At 39.2% G+C, this 18,608-nt stretch overlaps 1 long non-coding RNA gene across 1 annotated transcript; it reads right to left on the minus strand.

The window, feature by feature from the left end:
• Window positions 1-9,526: 9,526 nt before the first annotated feature.
• Window positions 9,527-12,940, minus strand: LOC107079796 (uncharacterized). The gene is made up of 2 exons (XR_001480709.2): window positions 12,585-12,940; window positions 9,527-11,802 (listed from the first exon to the last, which is right to left on the minus strand). It is a non-coding gene; the product is annotated as an uncharacterized lncRNA (long non-coding RNA).
• Window positions 12,941-18,608: the final 5,668 nt, after the last annotated feature.

Here is an 18,608-nt window from a genome sequence, read left to right on the forward strand (position 1 = left end):
TAGTTTCCTTCTTTACATTAGCTAGCTTTCAGAGTTGCTGTCACAAAAGTCACAGTTACCATCTGTTTTGATTTTCAATCTCTGCACAACGAGGATCTGTATGGAGGCGCTTTAAGATTCGCCGCCATAGACTCGTGTATCTCTGTCGCCGCCCAGTGGACATTTCTCAGAAGTGCAGTTCTTTTTAACTCACGTAGCAATAAAAATAAATACGACACATAACAAGAGTATATATAGCAAATCAATAATGTCATCAGGGGTACATAGTATAATATATTTACACTTCTGAAAAAAAATTCAATGTCTGCACAACAAGTCTTCGACAGCGCTTTGAGACTCACCGCCTTAGACTCGTGTATCTCTGTTGCCGCCCAGTGGACATTTCTCGGAAGTGTCACCGCCCGCCGTAATTAGGTAAAGTCCCGGAATTGTAATTGTGATTGGACGAAAACCCTATCTACCCCGCCTCCTGCCGAAATCTCGGCGCTGATTGGTTCTGAGCCGAGTCACTCAACTTGAGGGCGGTAATTCCGTGGAAGAACAGGGAAGTCCGTGGTGATTGGCTAGTTGCGGTGTCACTCACAAAAACTAAAAGGAAATCCCGCCTTTTCCAGCCAACGGCGGTGATTGGACAAGCCCTGCGCCGCTCATTTGACGTCACTTAACTACGACGAAACCGGATCTGATGCGTGATTAGCGCGACAGCCGGTCCGTCGCCCGAGGTCGGTGTGTAGCCGCGGCCCAGGATGCTGTGGTTCCGCTCTCTGCTCGTTAAGCACTGCGGACTCCTGGAAAACCGTATTGCAGGGCAGAGAGTTATTGAAATCCAGACGTCGCTGGGGAGTTTGTTTACTGACGAGTCACCTCACGTTGCTTAGAAAAAAGAAATTTAGAATATAAATTGATTGAGAAGTTAAAAATTAATGGCAGTATTACAGATAATCTCAGAGATATAGCTTTATATGTTACGGATTTTTACAAAACTTTATACTCCGCAAGACAGAACAGGTCGGATATGGATGTATTTTTGCATTCCATAAGGAGAGACGCTAGATTTATAGATGAGGAATTCCGTATACAATGTGATCAACAAAGTACTAAGAACGAAATAAAGATTAATATTGATAAGTTAAAAGACAATAAATCCCCTGGGAATGATGGTTTATGTAGTGAATTTTATTTTTTCAAGATTTGTTAATTGATTTTTTATTTGGTGTTTTTGAAGAAGCTATACAAAAAAAAGAAATGCCACCTTCTCTGAAACAGGGTTTGATTTCACTTATTCCCAAACCTGACAAGGATAAGCTAATATTAGAAAATTGGAGACCTATAACTCTGTTGAATAATGATGCAAAATTATTACCTTTGATATTTGCGAATAGATTAAAGAAAGGGTTGGCTCAGATTATTGATGAGACGCAATCTGATTTTATGAAAGGCAGGCATATTTGTAATAATATCCATTTAATTCTGGACCTGATAGATTACAGTGATCTTATAGAAGATGATAGTTATATCTTATTTGTGGACTTTTATAAAGCTTTTGATACAGTAGAGCATACGTTTATTTTTAAGTGTTTAGAATTTTTTGGTTTTGGTGAATATTTTCAGAATGTTAAGACTCTTTATAATGGGTGTAATAGCTCAGTCAGATTACATAATGGTACATCTCCGAGATTTGAAATTGGCAGAGGTATTAGGCAGGGATGTCCAATATCTCCTTTTCTCTTTTTATTAGTAACTCAGACTTTGACTCTTCATATTAATAATAGCATTACGGAAGGCATTAGTATCTTGGGAAGGGAAATTAAGATTTGTCAACTAGCAGACGATACCACTATTTTTCTTAAGAATAGTAAAGAGGTTTTAAATGTGTTCTCATCAGTTTCAGGATTGTCTTTGAATATTGACAAGTGTGAACTGTTTTCTCTGAAGGAATCTAATTTGGATGCAATAGTGAATATACCTGTGAAGAAAGTGGTTTTTTTAAATAATGTTTCAGCTCCACCTCAAAAGAACTAAACAGGGGAGTATTATTAGACCATTTGGATTTATGGATGTGAAATTTACCAAGAATGATTAATAAATTGACTATAAATAAATGCTCTTTTTCCAAATTTTCTACTAAACAGTACAATAAAATGTCAAAATCCTTCAATCTAAAAAACACCTTTAACTTCCTGCAAACAAAACTCTGTAAATCCGTCCAAAACAACTTCACAAACCTACATCTAACAAATAAATGCACCAAAGATTCCTTTTCCGCCCGACAAAAGACACACAGATCATCCTGCTCATGCTTAAATTTAAAGAGTACTAATTTCACTGGATAAAACTTATGAATGATTTTAAACGATATCTCTTTAACTTTATTTGTAATACAAAATCTATCAGGAATTGTCCAAACTAACTTCCAGTTTATATTTTCAAACATTGCATTCCAAAAAGACAAACAAGAAGGGATAAGATGGGGTTTACAAAGATTTCTAATATGAGTATTGTTACACTTCTTATCCTTTATTTCCAAGCCATCCAAGAATAAATCAGTTGTAGGACCCAAAAGGACGTCAGTCCTATTAACACTTTGATTTGCTTTTAATAAACCCACTACACCTTCCGGAATGGCGTCTTTTGTATTCTTTATGAGACCAAAAACTACAAGAAAACGTAACGTAGCAGTCGTATTGTCAGGATACATGCAATAATACATGTACATTTTATGGAAAAAAAGATTCAACAAGGTAAATGCAGATAAGGCCCGTCCATGCTTCAACGTTCTTACAACACAGAAACAGACACATTTCAGAAAGACATTCTGAAATAAAATGTCTTTACATCCGTCTTAAACTGTTCAAACACGGTCTCCTCTCACACCATTCCCTTAATAATTAGGTTGCGCAAGTATAATAATGTTTTAAAATACAAACGATATTTTCATCTTCCTTTTCAATGGGATTAAAATGTAACAAATGTATTTCTTTCCGATTTCAAGTCTTTCCGATAGCGCTTTGAGACTCAGCTCCGTGGACTCGTGTATCTCTGTCGCCACCCAGTGGACATTTCTCGGAAGTGTCACCGCCCGCCGGAATTCGGAAAAGTCCCGGGACCGAAGCTGTGACTGGACAAGAGCCTGTCTCCCGCCTCCTGCTGAAATCCTTAGCCGGCAGTCCGGATCCAGTGGAAGGCCGATCCACTCCGGGTTTTCCGTAGCCGACAGTCCGGATCCAGTGGAAGGCCGATCCACTCCGGGTTTTCCGTAGCCGGCAGTCCGGATCCAGTGGAAGGCCGATCCACTCCGGGTTTTCCGTAGCCGACAGTCCGGATCCAGTGGAAGGCCGATCCACTCCGGGTTTTCCGTAGCCGGCAGTCCGGATCCAGTGGAAGGCCGATCCACTCCGGGTTTTCCGTAGCCGGCAGTCCGGATCCAGTGGAAGGCCGATCCACTCCGGGTTTTCCGTAGCCGGCAGTCCGGATCCGGTGGAAGGCCGATCCACTCCGGGTTTTCCGTAGCCGGAAGTCCGGATCCGGTGGAAAGGCAGATCCACTCCGGGTTTTCCTTAGCCGGAAGTCCGGATCCGGTGGAATCGGTCTGTCGCTGTGCTCGGTGTGGTTCCGCTCTCTGCTCGTCAAGCACTGCGGGCTCCTGGAAACCTGGCCTTCAGGGCAGAGAGTTATTAGTGAACTCCAGACACCGCTGGAGAGTGTTTACCGGCGAGTCGGCTCACGCTGCTGATCAATTCGACCTCCTTGTGTTTTCTGCTGGACCTGCATGGAGTACTGACAGTGAGAAAGAAATGCATACATAACAGACATATCTGCAGAATACAATACAGTGCTATAAAGTACAGTACCCTAGAGTGAAGATGGAAATCATTCATTCTGGCGCAGAAGAAGTGAATCTGCTCTCAATGGTTTTCCTGTACAAATGGAACACGTTGTGAATTCTACATAATTCACATTCTACATTTCCCAGAAGCACTGTTGGCAACTTTCTTTTGACGTCATCGACTCGCGGCTTTTTATTTTTAATTATAACAAAAACACAAACAATAAAAACAAGAATACATATAACAGATCACGAGTATTGTCAGGGTGGACATACAATAATACATGTACATTTTATGAAAAAAGATTAAACAAGCTAAATGCAAATAAGGTCCGTAAGTGCTTCAACGTTCTTACAGCGTGCAAGTATAATAATTTTTTTTAAAATACAAACGATATTTTCATATTTCTTTCAATGGGATTAAAAAAAAGCAACAACTTTATTTCTTAATAATAATTTAATAATAATAATTGCTTACACTTATATAGCGCTTTTCTGGACACTCCACTCAAAGCGCTTTACAGGTAATGGGGACTCCCTTCCATCACCACCAATTAAGTGCTATCAATATTAACCTCTTTATATACGTTTGTAAATCGGTCCAGAATGTTTTTACAACACAACCAAAATAATTGTTAATTTTCAGGGCTGCTTTCAGAAAGGTCACAGTTATCATCTGTATTGTTTTCGATCTTTATGCATCTGTCTCAGAAAATTGTAATATTTAAAATATCTTTCGTCATAGTACATTTATTAATAACGAAGTTTATTAATAAGTATCATGTATGCATAACGAACTTTCATGTCTATCTTCGTTCTTATCTGTATTAAAGTCAAATTCAAGTAGAGTGAATTTTCAGATATCAACAGGAGAGCAGAGATCTGCAATTAAATGCATCTTTAAACGGGGTGTAAGTCTTTCATGTGTTCTGCCGCATCCGGGTGTTGGTTTAATAGATTGGTTTGTGCTTTTTTGTTATTGTGATGGGACTCTGGTTTTCAGGGGAAAGAAAGCATATTTGGGATTTTGGGTTGCAGAGAATAAGTTATATAAGTGTAAGGGCACATTAAAGAAAGTCATTTTTAAAAGATGCCGATGAGTTTTATTTGGGACGGTTTTTCGGAACAGTGTCTCTTCTCTGTCCTGTGGCTGTGGTCCAACAATACCAGTGTTGGAATAGCCGGGGTGTGCCGAATGTGTTGGAGACCAGGTGGCTCATCCAATGGATAGCTAGGTTTTGTAGGACCGCAGTACAGTGCCGGTGCTTTACTGGACTGGTGCGCACACCAAGTGAGAGGCAAACAAAACGCCATTTTAAAGTTCCAAAGGCTCACAAGTGCAGAGGAACGGTAATATACTAAAATGACTTGTTACAGAAGTCTCCCACGTCTACCATTACCTTTTAAGAGCTGCTGATTTTTTTCTTGTAGATGAAATCCATTCCCAGGTATCAGAGCCTTATAATATATATAAACACCTCTGATAATTCTGTTTAAGAAATAGTTACGCCCTTGCTTTCGTATCGTCTTGCTAACTCCGCTTTAAGGAGTATGTAGTACTGTACATAAGTTTGTCAGTCATTGTTCATCTATCTCAACCTCAAAACGGAGAAGATCCACAGAAATAAATTGAAACAACCTAGATCAAGTGCAACGAACGCAGCCCCTAAGACTTAAGTTTACAGTATGTAACACAAATGCAAATTGCAATTGAGTAACGCATTACTAGTTACGTACCCTTATCCGGTCCAAGTAATTGGTTTATTCCATGCTGAAAAAAAAAGAAAGAACACAACGTTTCAGCCGTGGAGCCTTCTTCAGGTGTGAGAGAGACAGGGCAGTAGGCAAAGGTAATGTAGCGGGAGAACAAAGGCTGGGAGGGAGGAGGAGCGAGAGGTGGGAGCAGGGGACAGAAAGGGGTGAAGAGGTGTGAAATGAAACTTCCAATGAATGGAGAAAATTAAAAGAACAGTAGTCTGTCGTTAAGGGAAGGAGAAGGTGTGATCCTAGCTGCAGAATAATTCTGGTTTTGGTAGTCTTTCTGATGTATGAATTATCCGGTCCACTTGAGCAATAGTGCCATTCTTAAATGACAAAATAAATTATAATTATAATTTACTCCTCCCAGCTCTATAGCGCTCATATACCTATATACAGTAGTTCAAGTGGGGAGCTGCGTCAGCATGCGTAGGCTGCAAAGGAACAAGTAATAGGTTTATTCGAGGAGGAGGAGGACACAACGTTTCGGCCGTGGAACCTTCTTCAGGCCACCTGTTCTCTTTCTTTCAGCTACCTACATATAGGTCAGCTGGGAGTCCACAGCTGATATTAATTAACCTCCAATTAACCTCTGCTGACAGAAAGCACACTACAATTCCAGCAGATAAGGGTTAAGGACAACCTACTGTACGTGTAGCGCTATATTAGCCCTCTAATACCCTACATGACATTCAATAAAATTAAAAAATCCTAAAAAATATTTTAACTGAATCCTAAAGTCTTAGAAATGCAATTTCATAATTTCTTTCCCAGAAACTACATTAATTGAATAACAATATTGTTGAATAACTGTATTTTCAACAATAAGAGAAAGGAAATCACCATCACATGCAGACAAATGTTAATTGATCTGAACAAATATAACTCAAAGGACTGAAACCTCTGGCAAAAATGCAAAAAAAAGTGTTTTCCGTGGTGGTAAAGCCTCTTCTTTATTAAAACAGCCTTGATATGTAATCCCATAAATCTTACACTTTGTAATTCACGACAATAACAGAAACTTCCAATTTCATGACATTTAAAAACATTCTAATTTAAAAACTGTAACCCTTTTTATCAATAATACATCAATAAAACATTTTAAGACAAACAACATTTATTTAATTTCATAACTTTTGATTTTTGATCCCTTAATGATTTGTTGACTTGTTCCTCCCCGGTGCATCATTATCAAACAGCCTAGCACATACAACAGTGAAAACATCAGTAAAAACAGACAATCAATTTGACAATTAGAGTCATATTGTGGGAAGTGAATTCATATAACAATGAAAATCAGAGGATTATGCAACTCACAATGTGTAAAAGTGTCTAGAGAATAACGCTAAAATATGACACCAGACAATTCAGGTTATGTGATGCAGACTCCGGACGCATCCCCATCAATCGTAACATGGTTCAGGCTCAGGCAGCTACTGTATCTACAAAGACACCTGAGCTGGGCGAGGGCAAGATCAATAAAGAAACACCCCATCTACAGGCCGACCACGCTGCGAGGGAATATCTCAGGGTTAAAGGATTTGTATGTGAAGTCTTCAGGAACGAGTGCCAGTCCATCACAGTTATGTCCCTGTGTGTACCCTGCTTTGTGCCTATTCTCACATTTTTTATCAAATCACAATACAACAAACCTGTCTTCTCACTATCTGGAATGTAAAAGCTTATGTGCCTAATAAATGGCTTTCACTGTTCCGGTTTCATTGAAAGTACATTTCATCCTCGACTGTCATTCTGCACGTCAGCCACAAGATGGAGACCGTGTCCAGAAAAATAAATTATGTGTTTTTCACATATTGAATTCATCAAGATTATTTGTCTACTGAAAGAACAACAGGAATACACAGACAGCACAAGTCTATAATTATTTCTGTTCATGGGTGAATTTTCTTAAAATACTGAAAAACGTTATTGTATTAGTTAGTTAAATCACGGATGCTACTGAAATTTAAAAAAATCGTTTTTTCAACACACTCCAGTCCTTAACATTTACTGCACTCTCCATCAGAAGACCCTTGCACCCTATGCGTGTTTTAAGAACAAAATAAAGTATGTATTTTAGAAGTTGATTAAATGTTTTGACTTTGATTGATCATGAATGATGAATTGATTTTTAATGTGTTATCATGATGCACTTTAGTGACTCTGTTGCAGAAGCATTAAATCACCTCATTAGTGAGAGAGTTGATTGGGCGCAGGTTTCACTGGGCACCACAGATGTGGATGGAGCAGAGCGGAGCCCCTTTGATTGATGGGATGCCCGTGTGACATGTGGGGCTGGGAGACCAGTGCACAGGTTGGCTCATGCTTGTCCAGTCTCTGTGAAAGGAATATTACATAATCCCACAGGAGAGGATCTGCATTCTGGTGCAAAACGTGTTGCAGGTCACAGATGGACTTCTAGAGTTTTAGGGTGAGAGCAACAGTGGCATCACCTGCTACCAGCCTGTTGATCAACCCTGTTGATGACAAGTCAAAGTCAGTATAATGAGTTTACCTGAGTCAAGTCTGTGAACACATAAAATGTGTCTTTTTTCTAATATATTTTTTTGCATTTAGAAATGTTGTCTTTTGATGCTCACTGAACATTTAAAACAACAAGACGAACAATTGATAGGTAGAGGTTGTTAATATCCAAAACATTTAAATATTTGCATATAAATCAGGATTAATATATTTTAAAACCTCCATAACCTTTCATCATCTAGAATTGCCGGGGCCGCTTCTCAACTTGTCTTCAGCAGGGACTGGGAAGCTTGAGTTGCCTGAAGGGAATAGATTGCAAGAACAGTAGAGGAAAACCTGCTTCAGACTTCTACTGACCAACAGCATAGTACATGAGATGAAAATTGACCTCCCAGTAGGACACTGACCCAAAGCAAATGGATGTCCTTGAATGGCCCAGTCAAAGCCCTGCCTTGAATCCAACAGGCAAGACTGGGGCAGGACTTGAAAATGGTTGTAAATGCAAACCTAACCAGACAGACAGAGTTTGAGAAGATCTGCAAATAAGAACAGGTGAAAATTCCACTGGCCCTGTTTACAAAGGTGGCAGAGACTTATTTAAAAAGACTATCAATAGCTGCCATCAAAGGTATACTTAGGAAAGGAATACTTACAATTAACACATTTTAGTTTTGTTTTTTCCTGTGCAGTTTTTGCTGGCATTTCATCCATGGCAGTGTTCAGTTTGAAAGTTCAAATTTTGATTAAAAACCTAGGCTTAAGTTTCTATATCATTTGTAGGTGAAGACATTGGAAGGATGTGGATACTTCTGCAAGGCTCTGCATATTTTTCAATAAGTTACCATGTTCTTTCTGTGCAGTTGTCAAGTGGGATATCACAACTGTATATACGTGACTAATAACAAAAGCACATGAATATGAAACATAATCACAGCCTTGCACAAATCCCTCTTTCCTGCATGGCTGGTAGTGCTGCATGAAGGATTTTTTGTGTATGTATGGTGTTACAAATGAAGTGAGATCTAAACCAAGGTCTGTGACTTTCTAAACAATCACAAATGGAAACGCCCAGAGAATAGGACCAACAGAAAGATAGTTTCAGAAATGTTGGTGATTTACAAATTCAATTATCCACTGCCAAAATGCAGCATATCTAAAAACGGTTAAAGATGTCTGTATAAATGCTGATGTTTTTTTTACAACACTTTGGAAAAAGTTCTAAGCCAGATACAAGGAAGAGGCTTGGCTAGCTTTGATTAATTACTGAACAAACAAGCCAGGTGGTCCTCCCATTGACCTGACCTTCTGTGTTGAGTAATAAGCCTAAAACCTGTTGAACAGACAACTCTGGCTTGTTGAGGGTCAGTCAACATTGTCTGTGCCACTAAATAGAATATTTTTTCTTTTTTTCAGTAAAAAAAACACATATGCAAGAAATGGGAATACATTATCATAGACTGTGGTTGGTTATATTTATTGGCCTTTTTTATTAAATTTACAGGGTTTAGGTTTGTTATTCTTTATGGTAAAACAATGAGTTAATGCTACACCCCCATCCATTAGTCATCATTGTGCTTTTGTCAGCTGTAGTGTTGGCATAAATCTCACAACAATGCTCCAACAGTTTAGTTATTCTATAGCACATATGACATTTTTAAAGTGTATTTGTTCTTCAAACTATTGAATTGCATTTAATACTCAAAACGAGAAGCACTACCTGCCGGTAATATTTTTTCTAAAATGAAACAAGAAACGAATGACATGATCAGGTAAGTTCAACAATACAAGTTTTATTAACCTACATTAAACATTGTTGTGCACATGATCCATTTGTAACATACAAATACACAATCTTAAAAATCAGATTTGTCATTTGGAAAATATGTGTTTTAAAAGGCTTAATGTAACAAAGACAAAAGAACCTCAGCGGATGACTATGGTATGTACATTTAGAGTGCCACAGTCTAAATTAGATAAACTAGTATTGTAAAATTCATTGCATAAGCTAAACCTTGGGCTGTGCAGTTCTTCATCCATCCATGCATGGGATACAACAATGAGGCACAGGATAGGAGATCAGTTCATCCTGGTACACAAACACATCTACTCACACATGTTTGCAGAGAACAGTTTAGAGACAGTATTTAACCTGGACCAGTCCACCAGAAAACCCATACACACATGGGGAGAACATGCAAACAACACCCAGAATCACCCCTAACACCCAGGAACTCTAGAGGCAGCAGCTCTAACCAAGACATCATCTTGCCACCCAACATCTAGTGTTTTTACAAACAAAAAATAATAATTAAAATGTGAAGCTTTTTGTTCATCCTGGTACTCATGCCAGAAATGATGATCAGGATTAAAATATGCTCAGTGCCTTCACCTTCTGTTCTTCTGTGTCACCAAGAACAGATTTGGAATATATTCAGACCTAGGGGGTCCAGGTCTGGGGGTGAGTCCTGCTGCCACCTCACAGCTCTTGATTACTGGGCTGAACTGTAGCCTGTGGGCCCCCGTTTGTGGAGCTTGAATTCTCCTGCACCTCACATGGGCACGTGAGTTTACTCTGAGTGCTGTAAATTCCTTCCAAAGACATGCAGTCTAGGTCAAGTGACAGAACTCAGTTTTCCCCCACATGTGTGTGGTCTGCAATCGACTAGTGTCCCATTCAGGTTGTACCCTAACTTACACCCATATACTGTACCAGCAGAATTCAGTGCAATTCCAACTAGTGATATATGTACAGAATTGAATGATGATTCACTCTCAAAGAGGGATCCTTCAGATGTTCGTTTTTAAAGTTGCCTGTTGAAAAATGAGGGAGTACAAAATGCAACATCCAGCTAGCAATTACTCTTCCTATGAATAATAACACTCGTTGAATGATATTCTGAACGTCTGTAAAGTTCTGAACTTTGAATCAGTTACAACAAACCGTTTAGCCAATGTATAATTCTGGTATCCCCTACGGAAACATTTCTCATGAGCGTCACAAGCAGAGCACTATTCCATGTGCTTGCACTATCTTGGAGATACAAATTTGGCGAAGGTGCTGTTTGACTCCAGTTTAATTGTACTCTTAGTTCAGAGCACAGTTGCCTTCACACCCACACGAAGCTGCAGCTCTCTCCGCTCCTCCTGTTCGTTCCCTGCTCTAGCCCTGCTCGGCTGCGTCCTGTGGCAGCTCGGACTGTGGCGCGAAGACGGGGAAGGGTGAGCGCTCCTCCTGGGCTTGGCAGACGCGCTGGATGATGATGCACTGGTAGTTCCAGAAGAGCAGCAGTACCATCACAGCCAGAGCCAGCAGGACGACGAGGACCAGCGAGACTCGCTGCCAGGACCAGCCTACCACAGCTGCAGGAGCAGGCTTCCCCATCTCAGCGTCGCAGCTTAAGGGAGGCGTTTTCTGGAAGATCCGCAGGGATCGCTTTATCCACGCCTGGACAGAGTTACCCTGTCTGAACTCCATGTCTTCCCAGGCAGTGCCGTTCACCAGCCTGTCACCTTAATTAGTCAGCAGTAGCGGACGGGAGGCCCTTTCTTCACTGAGGTCACAGTGAGCCGGAGGTGGTGCTATACTGTACCTGCAGTACGACAGATGAAACGTCTCAGGAAACGTCTGTTTACTATTCGCACACAATCCACTGTGTTCTACACCTGAGACAATGAACTGCAGAGGGACCTCTGGCTCGGTTTGACAGCATGGGTCTGTCGGTGAGAGAGGTAATCTAGCAACACAAGAAGAGTCTCCTGTTTACACATCTGCAGCTCCACGATTATACACCATATAATATAAGCACCAAGCAAGGCATATTTTCCCTTACAAAAAACACGAGAGTTAAATTGTGTGTTGGGGCTTAGGCATTTCCTAAATCAAACTGTTTCCATTGTTAATTGGTAACAGTGTTAATCTTACACTGTTAATTGATTTCTACTGTTCATACCTAAGAGGAATATGCAGGGGGATTTCTCCCTGCATATAACAGCAAAATTCATCTGTAGTGGGATGTACAAATGAAAATATGCATGTCTTGAGTGTAAATTCGATATAGAATACATTTTTGGAATTCATTGCAAATACTGAAGTGTTTAGAATAAACGTAAACTAAAGAACAGGAGCATACTAAAAACAATGTAACACAAAACAACGGCCAGATGAACACGATTAAAGCGTTTGGAAGGTTTCATTATTGCTCAGGACTGCTTAAAACCAGCAGGAGCATGGAGTGCCGCCAGGACTATTAACAAGATGTGCTGAAATCCGGAGTTCAATATTGTAGCACAATACAATCAATCAATGTAATCACAATTACAATCATCCTTGAGCAACGTGTCTCACACAGACTGCTGTATACAGTAAATACAAGTACAAGTCTCTTTGAATAAAAGCAAGTCCTAGTCAAATAAAATAAGACTAGTTTATAGCAGTTGTTTTAAAGAGTTCCTTCGAGTGAACATCATCACAGCCCGGTTGAAAGTCCTGAAAGTAAAAACAGTAATGAGAACCTACCTCGGACTCTCTTTTGGATCCAGAAAATGAGATGGAAATCGAACGGTCGTTAATGACTGTATATCAATTATGTATTTCCCTAGCGAGAGAAGACATTTCTAATTGTACTGCAAGTCATAAATAACTGCAATAATTGTTAAATAAATATGCACTCGCACATAGAAAGGCGCTCAGCTGCGTTGCCTGCTCCAGGCTGACTGCGAGCGCTGGCAGCTTCTCTGCTTTATGCAGCGCGAGCTGAGCGCTTACCTCGCCAGGTGCTGCCCCGCCCCCAGGAGCGAGAGGCGGGGTCGCACCGCGCTGCCGGCAGGTGGGGCCGCGGGTGCAGATTTAACCCCTGGACTGTCAGGCTGGTCAGTACCATTTTTTCTAATGAGTCTTTGCTGGTCTAAGACCCGAGATGAGCAGGGTTTGTAGCATGATCTCTCTAAGCTGCACACCTACTCGGTTTCGATCAAATGATGGTATATTTTCAAATACATTCATTTGATTTTTCAAGAAAAATTATTAGAAAATTGAGCATCTGACCATCATGACACCAATCCATTTGAATTAGGTACTAAGTGTTGGAGTAATGATAAACGGGGCTTATGCTGCATCAATCATTACTACATTAAAATGCAATTAAATCATTGTGTCTTTTGGCATATCTCAATTTAACAAAATGTTAATGTATTATCCTCTCTGTACAGCATAGTTGTTGTCATTATCTACAATAACTCTTTAAAAACCGTTATTGTGGTAACAGAACAATATTGTACTTGTGAAAATGCGGGTATCGGCGGGTATACTGCAGTTAAAACTGGGCTCTGAGGTCGAAGATTAGCGCCACCAGGAAACTCGCTGGCTGAGGGGAAGAGAGAAGCCGCTCGCCTTCTTTCGTATTTAAAAGCATTAGTGTTTAACTGACACGTGAAAGCTGAAGAAAAAGCCGACATCCAGTTGTAAAAAGATTAGTGTTTTTATAGACCACAAACCGGCTGTTCCTACTGTTTATGAGATCTTAGGCTCAGTCGTGGTTGAAGGTTGTTTTGCATAAATTAAGAACACAACTGTAATAAAAAAAATTCAGATTCTTATCTTTATCATACCCGGAAGGGGTTAATGAAAATGACACACACCCGAATTTACAGCCTTGTTCCAGTTTAGCAAACAGATGGATATTCGTCCTTGATTGTTGTCCTATCCTAGGTTATGTCAATATGAAAGGCACCTCTTGGAGCTGAAATCAGTTCATTGGCCTGATGACATTTCTGTAGGTTAACAGGGAGAAGAGTCAGTGCAAAAATATGGAGATAAAAAGTCTATAATTGTTCATTGTCCATTGTCATTATAAATTTGAAGGAAGTTAAGAAGCATTTTTAGATTTTACATCAATTTAAATAATAATGAAAACTCTATAAAGTCTGTAACCAGAATAAAAAATTAGTTTCCTCTAAAATGCACTTCAAAATTTATATTAAGAGGTTAAGCAAAAGTTCTATTTCAATAAACATAGCACACCTATTTGCCAGACAAAATATGCCGAGCATAAAAAATAAAGTACAGCAGTTTTGGATGGTGATTAAATGTCTTTGGTATCATATAGATTAACTGATCACTTATGACTGAAAATGATACACTTTAGTAAGTTTGCAGAAGCATTGAATAACTCCATCAGTGAGAGTTGACTTGGTACAGATGGATGATGAGGTCATTTACATTGGAAATTCACAGCCACCATTTCTGTCCTATCAAGGCGCTGTAGCTAAACTCTGTCCATAAAAGGCCATAATCTGGGACACCATGAACCAGAGCACCTCACCAAGAACTGAGGTCCAAGTCTGAAGGTCTGTAGAACTCCACCTGTAGTGGTTGATGGCAACATAACTGGAAGGTGCTTTATTAATGAAGTCATGAGACCTCACTTAATGTTCTTGCAGACTCTTCCTGACTTTCTAGCAGGCCAATGGAGGCCCTCTTGTGCTTTGTGTAACAACACCTTTCTTGTAAAATGAGGCTGTGAAATGTCTTATTCTACTATGCCATGAACACCCTCCTCACCAGATTTGGGGCCAATGGAACATTTTTGATTTGAGTTGGGATGAGATGCGGTAGGTAGGCCTAATGGGATCAAATCCCATTGAACAACATCTGCAGGCCACAGCCCTTTCAAAGCAGTGCTTTTCAGACACAGCATGAGTACTGCTTGCATTGTTTCTTTACACTCAGGACAAGCGTCTGACGTCACAGCAGATCTCTGTTGCCCAGTCCTGTTGATCACCAGTCTTGCTCATCAGAATAAATGTCATGTCTGTTCAATAAAATACAAATGCACCTTCTACAAAAAAAGATTTAACACTTCTAAATATCCATCCTAATATTCAGGGTCTCAGGGGAAGCATAGAATATCCTGGCAAGCCATCCCACTGCAGGGCAGGGCACTCACAGACACACATTGTAACAATGGGTATGCAGGCAGTGGACTATCACAGAACTAATCTCTGTTGCACACCTGAACGAGGCTCCACAGCCGAAATGTTGTTTCCTTTGCTTTTTTTCCAGCATGGGATAAACCTGTTACCCGTTCCTCTGCAGCCTACGCATGCTGACGCAGCTCCCTACTTGAACTATTCTCTGTTGCATACTGGTCCAATTGAAAAACACTACAGAATCCAACTGTTACCAGTAGAAATACATGTTTCAAAAATTACTTTGGTGTAGCTCTCAATATCAGTGTGTGTGTGTGTGAGATCAACTTTTTGACATTGTATTATGATGATAAAGCTTTGTCTATACTAGTAAATTAAACAAAACTTGTAATGTGCTATTAGCAGGAGTTTTTAATTGAACAATTAAAGTTACTGTTGCATAGGAAAATAATTATTTTGATCAAGGTACTGTACATAGCCAAATGAAACAAGATGCATTAATGCGGCTCGATTTATTGAAAATAAAGAGAGGTGTCTAGAATATTATAAAATTGGCATAGACAACATCTAGAGTAAAGTTCAGAGAAGCCTTCCAGAATTAAATGTGCCCCGTCAATCTTGAGGGAAACACCTGCTCTGTGTTGTTATGATCTGCAGGATATATTTCTCTGTGCCAGAGATTGGAATACTAATACAGTATATAATTTTATTTTTACAGACAGGTTTCTTATTTTGCTGAATCAACACTACTCCAATTTATATTTTTAAATTAATACTTTATGCAATCTATGGTTATTCACCATAATATTATATGCTTAGTTTACCACATTATTACGCAAAGTATTTTCTTTCTGAGGATTTCATCATGAAATGTTTGTATGACATTTGATGAGTTCATTGTTTTATTTTTAAATTATTTAAAAAATATATTTTTAAAGCTTCATACACTTCTGGAAATTACCAAAGACTTTGGAGTTTTTCCATGATAAAACTAAAAAAATATAGGTTATTTTTCTGTAGTGACTTTTGTGATAGTGTTTATGACAACTATGAGTCATTGAAATAAGAATCTTGTTGTTGTTAGGCTAAACAAATGCTTTGTTTATAAACGAAATCTTAGCCATTCACTGAATCTGATTCTTAACATTTAGGGCAGAATGAACAGCAAAGGTGGAGACGGGAAACAGAAAGTATCGTTTTCCCAACAGAGCACATCAGAAATAAGCAGCCGAAGTCAACGCCAAACATGCAGTAAACATATCAGTGCTGTCGTGCAGCTGCTGTGTACGAACACGGAGCCGGACCGGCAGGAAACATGATCCCTGGCAGAAGAAACCACCCCACTGCCTCCCGAACTTGAGACGTCTATAAACGAACTGCTCCATCGTTTTTATTTCATTTTAAGGTCAAACGCTTTAGTGAATTTAGTCTTTTATAATTTTAAATTTAATAAAATAAAAACGTTAGGCAGTGTTACAGTTTTAAAACAGAAAGCAACAGAGAAGTATACCGAGCATCAGAAGAAACCAATAATTTATAATTATATACAAATTCACAAAGTTATTAATAGTTAAAGAATTAAATCAAAGGATGTTATGTTAAAATTATATACTGCACTGGTAAGGCCTCATTTAGAATATTGTCTACACTTTTTGTGTCCAGAGAAAAATAAGAAGATACATTCTGGGGCCTGAGGAAATGTCCTAGACTGAACACTGACAAACTGATGGAATTGAACCTTTCTAGTCTTGAGATGATTACGGGGGGATTTGATAAAAATATTCAAAATATTCAAAGGCCAATAAGATAGATTGTGAGTGAGAGAAGGCCATTTGTCTCATCCACTTGTTCCAATCTAACACTGTGTACAAAAGACCAGCACTGCTTCTTTAGCTTAGACACAAACACTTCTAGGGTCCTTTGAAACAAAATGCATTATCGCAGTGCTTTTTGAAAAAAACAGCAGAACTTTCCTGTATAATATAAAAATACAGGAAAATATATATATCAGGGTACTATACAATACAAACACCCATAAAGTGTTTATTATGTCAATGAATGTAGAGAAGTATCTTTCACTGTTAATTAGGACACTATTTTCATTTTAAGCAAGTAATACAGTAGCTAGTAATTGTAAGCAAGTGAACATGAGTGCTTGTCATGAGGTTGAGATGGTACTCACACAGTTACCCACGATGTCTGGAAATTCTGCATGACTAGAAGTGAATTTGGAATTGTTAGTGAGGAGAGAAAATACCAATTTGGGCATATTTGAATGAAAATATATTTTCTTTCTACACCTTATCAGAAAAGAAGTTTGCTCCAGCTCTCATCTGCTGTTTGTACAGTCGTAAACTAATTTTAGAGTTTGGATCCTGGTGTTTAAACATATCTCCTTTCCCGTGCTTTGCCATCTTTAGAACACAGGAGAGGAAGTCTAACAGGTTCCATGGGAGGGTGATCTGCTGATGTTTCTGGAATGAACCCCAGGCAAACCTCAAGGAAAACACTGCCTCAGTGAACAGACCAGTTTGCACAACAAGGATGTCTCTGTAGATATGTATGAAACTGCAGCAGACTGCACTGTAGAAGAACGTTTTATTTCTGCAAACATTGAGGAATATTAACTGTAAGAAGGGAACATATTTTAAAAACACTGTGACTGAATATTAAAGGTTTTCTGCATATGCTAACCTGACTTCACATCTGAATTATTCCTTAATCCTTATCCTCATGCCAAGTTATCTTAGCTTTCTCAGAACAAGGAGCTCTGCCTTCCTCTGCCCGGAATCTGAATGTAATAGAAGCACGTTTAGAGTTGATCCGTGTTGTATCACAGTCTGAGCAGTTATAGCAAGTCTGTGCTGATGGAAAGCAATGTGAGCAATGTGTGATATAAACATGCACTGTTGCTGTCTAGATCAAGGGGATGTGACTATTATTGTGCAGAGAGAGAACAGCAGCTTCTGAAAGTTTCCTGTTTGTTCTTCATCTGTTTCTAGAACAGCAGTTTTCCATCCAATTACCTTCACCTGAAGAAAATGATGCTGTCAGAACATGTAGACAAACGAAACTAATTTCAGTTTGATTTTTGACAGGTGGTAGGGCCTTATGTCTGAGAGGGCTCTACCTACACAGTCAGCAGTTTCTTAACCATAAACAAACTCACACATTAGCTGCACAAATACAGCAGCTTAACTGAGCGACAACCATTGTGTTTGTCTACACCAATTAAACATTAAAGAAAAGGTAATTTTAGATTCCGAAAAGGAATTCTCTTAGACATTAAGAATCAAGTTGCTAAAGCCCTTGCCTTCACTTAATCTCCAAAAGCTAAACTTTTTCAATATGTAAATACAAGTAAACTAATAGAAAAACTACAGTATATAACAGTTCATTATGAAAGAAAGAAAATAAATGGGCTTTCTAATCTCACTTGCTTAGTGTACCTGGATGTGTAGCTATGGCTGTGCCTCCCACTGCCCAGAATACCTAATCAGTCGTTATTCATTAATGGCCAGAAACAAAGTCCACTGGTGATCAGGATAGGTGGTCAAGTCAAAGCCCATAATGAATAAAATTGGCACATATAAAAAGACATAATTAGCCTTAA

The sequence above is a fragment of the Lepisosteus oculatus genome, chromosome 24 (assembly GCF_040954835.1).
Source record: "Lepisosteus oculatus isolate fLepOcu1 chromosome 24, fLepOcu1.hap2, whole genome shotgun sequence".
NCBI classification, from domain to species: Eukaryota; Metazoa; Chordata; class Actinopteri; order Semionotiformes; family Lepisosteidae; genus Lepisosteus; species Lepisosteus oculatus.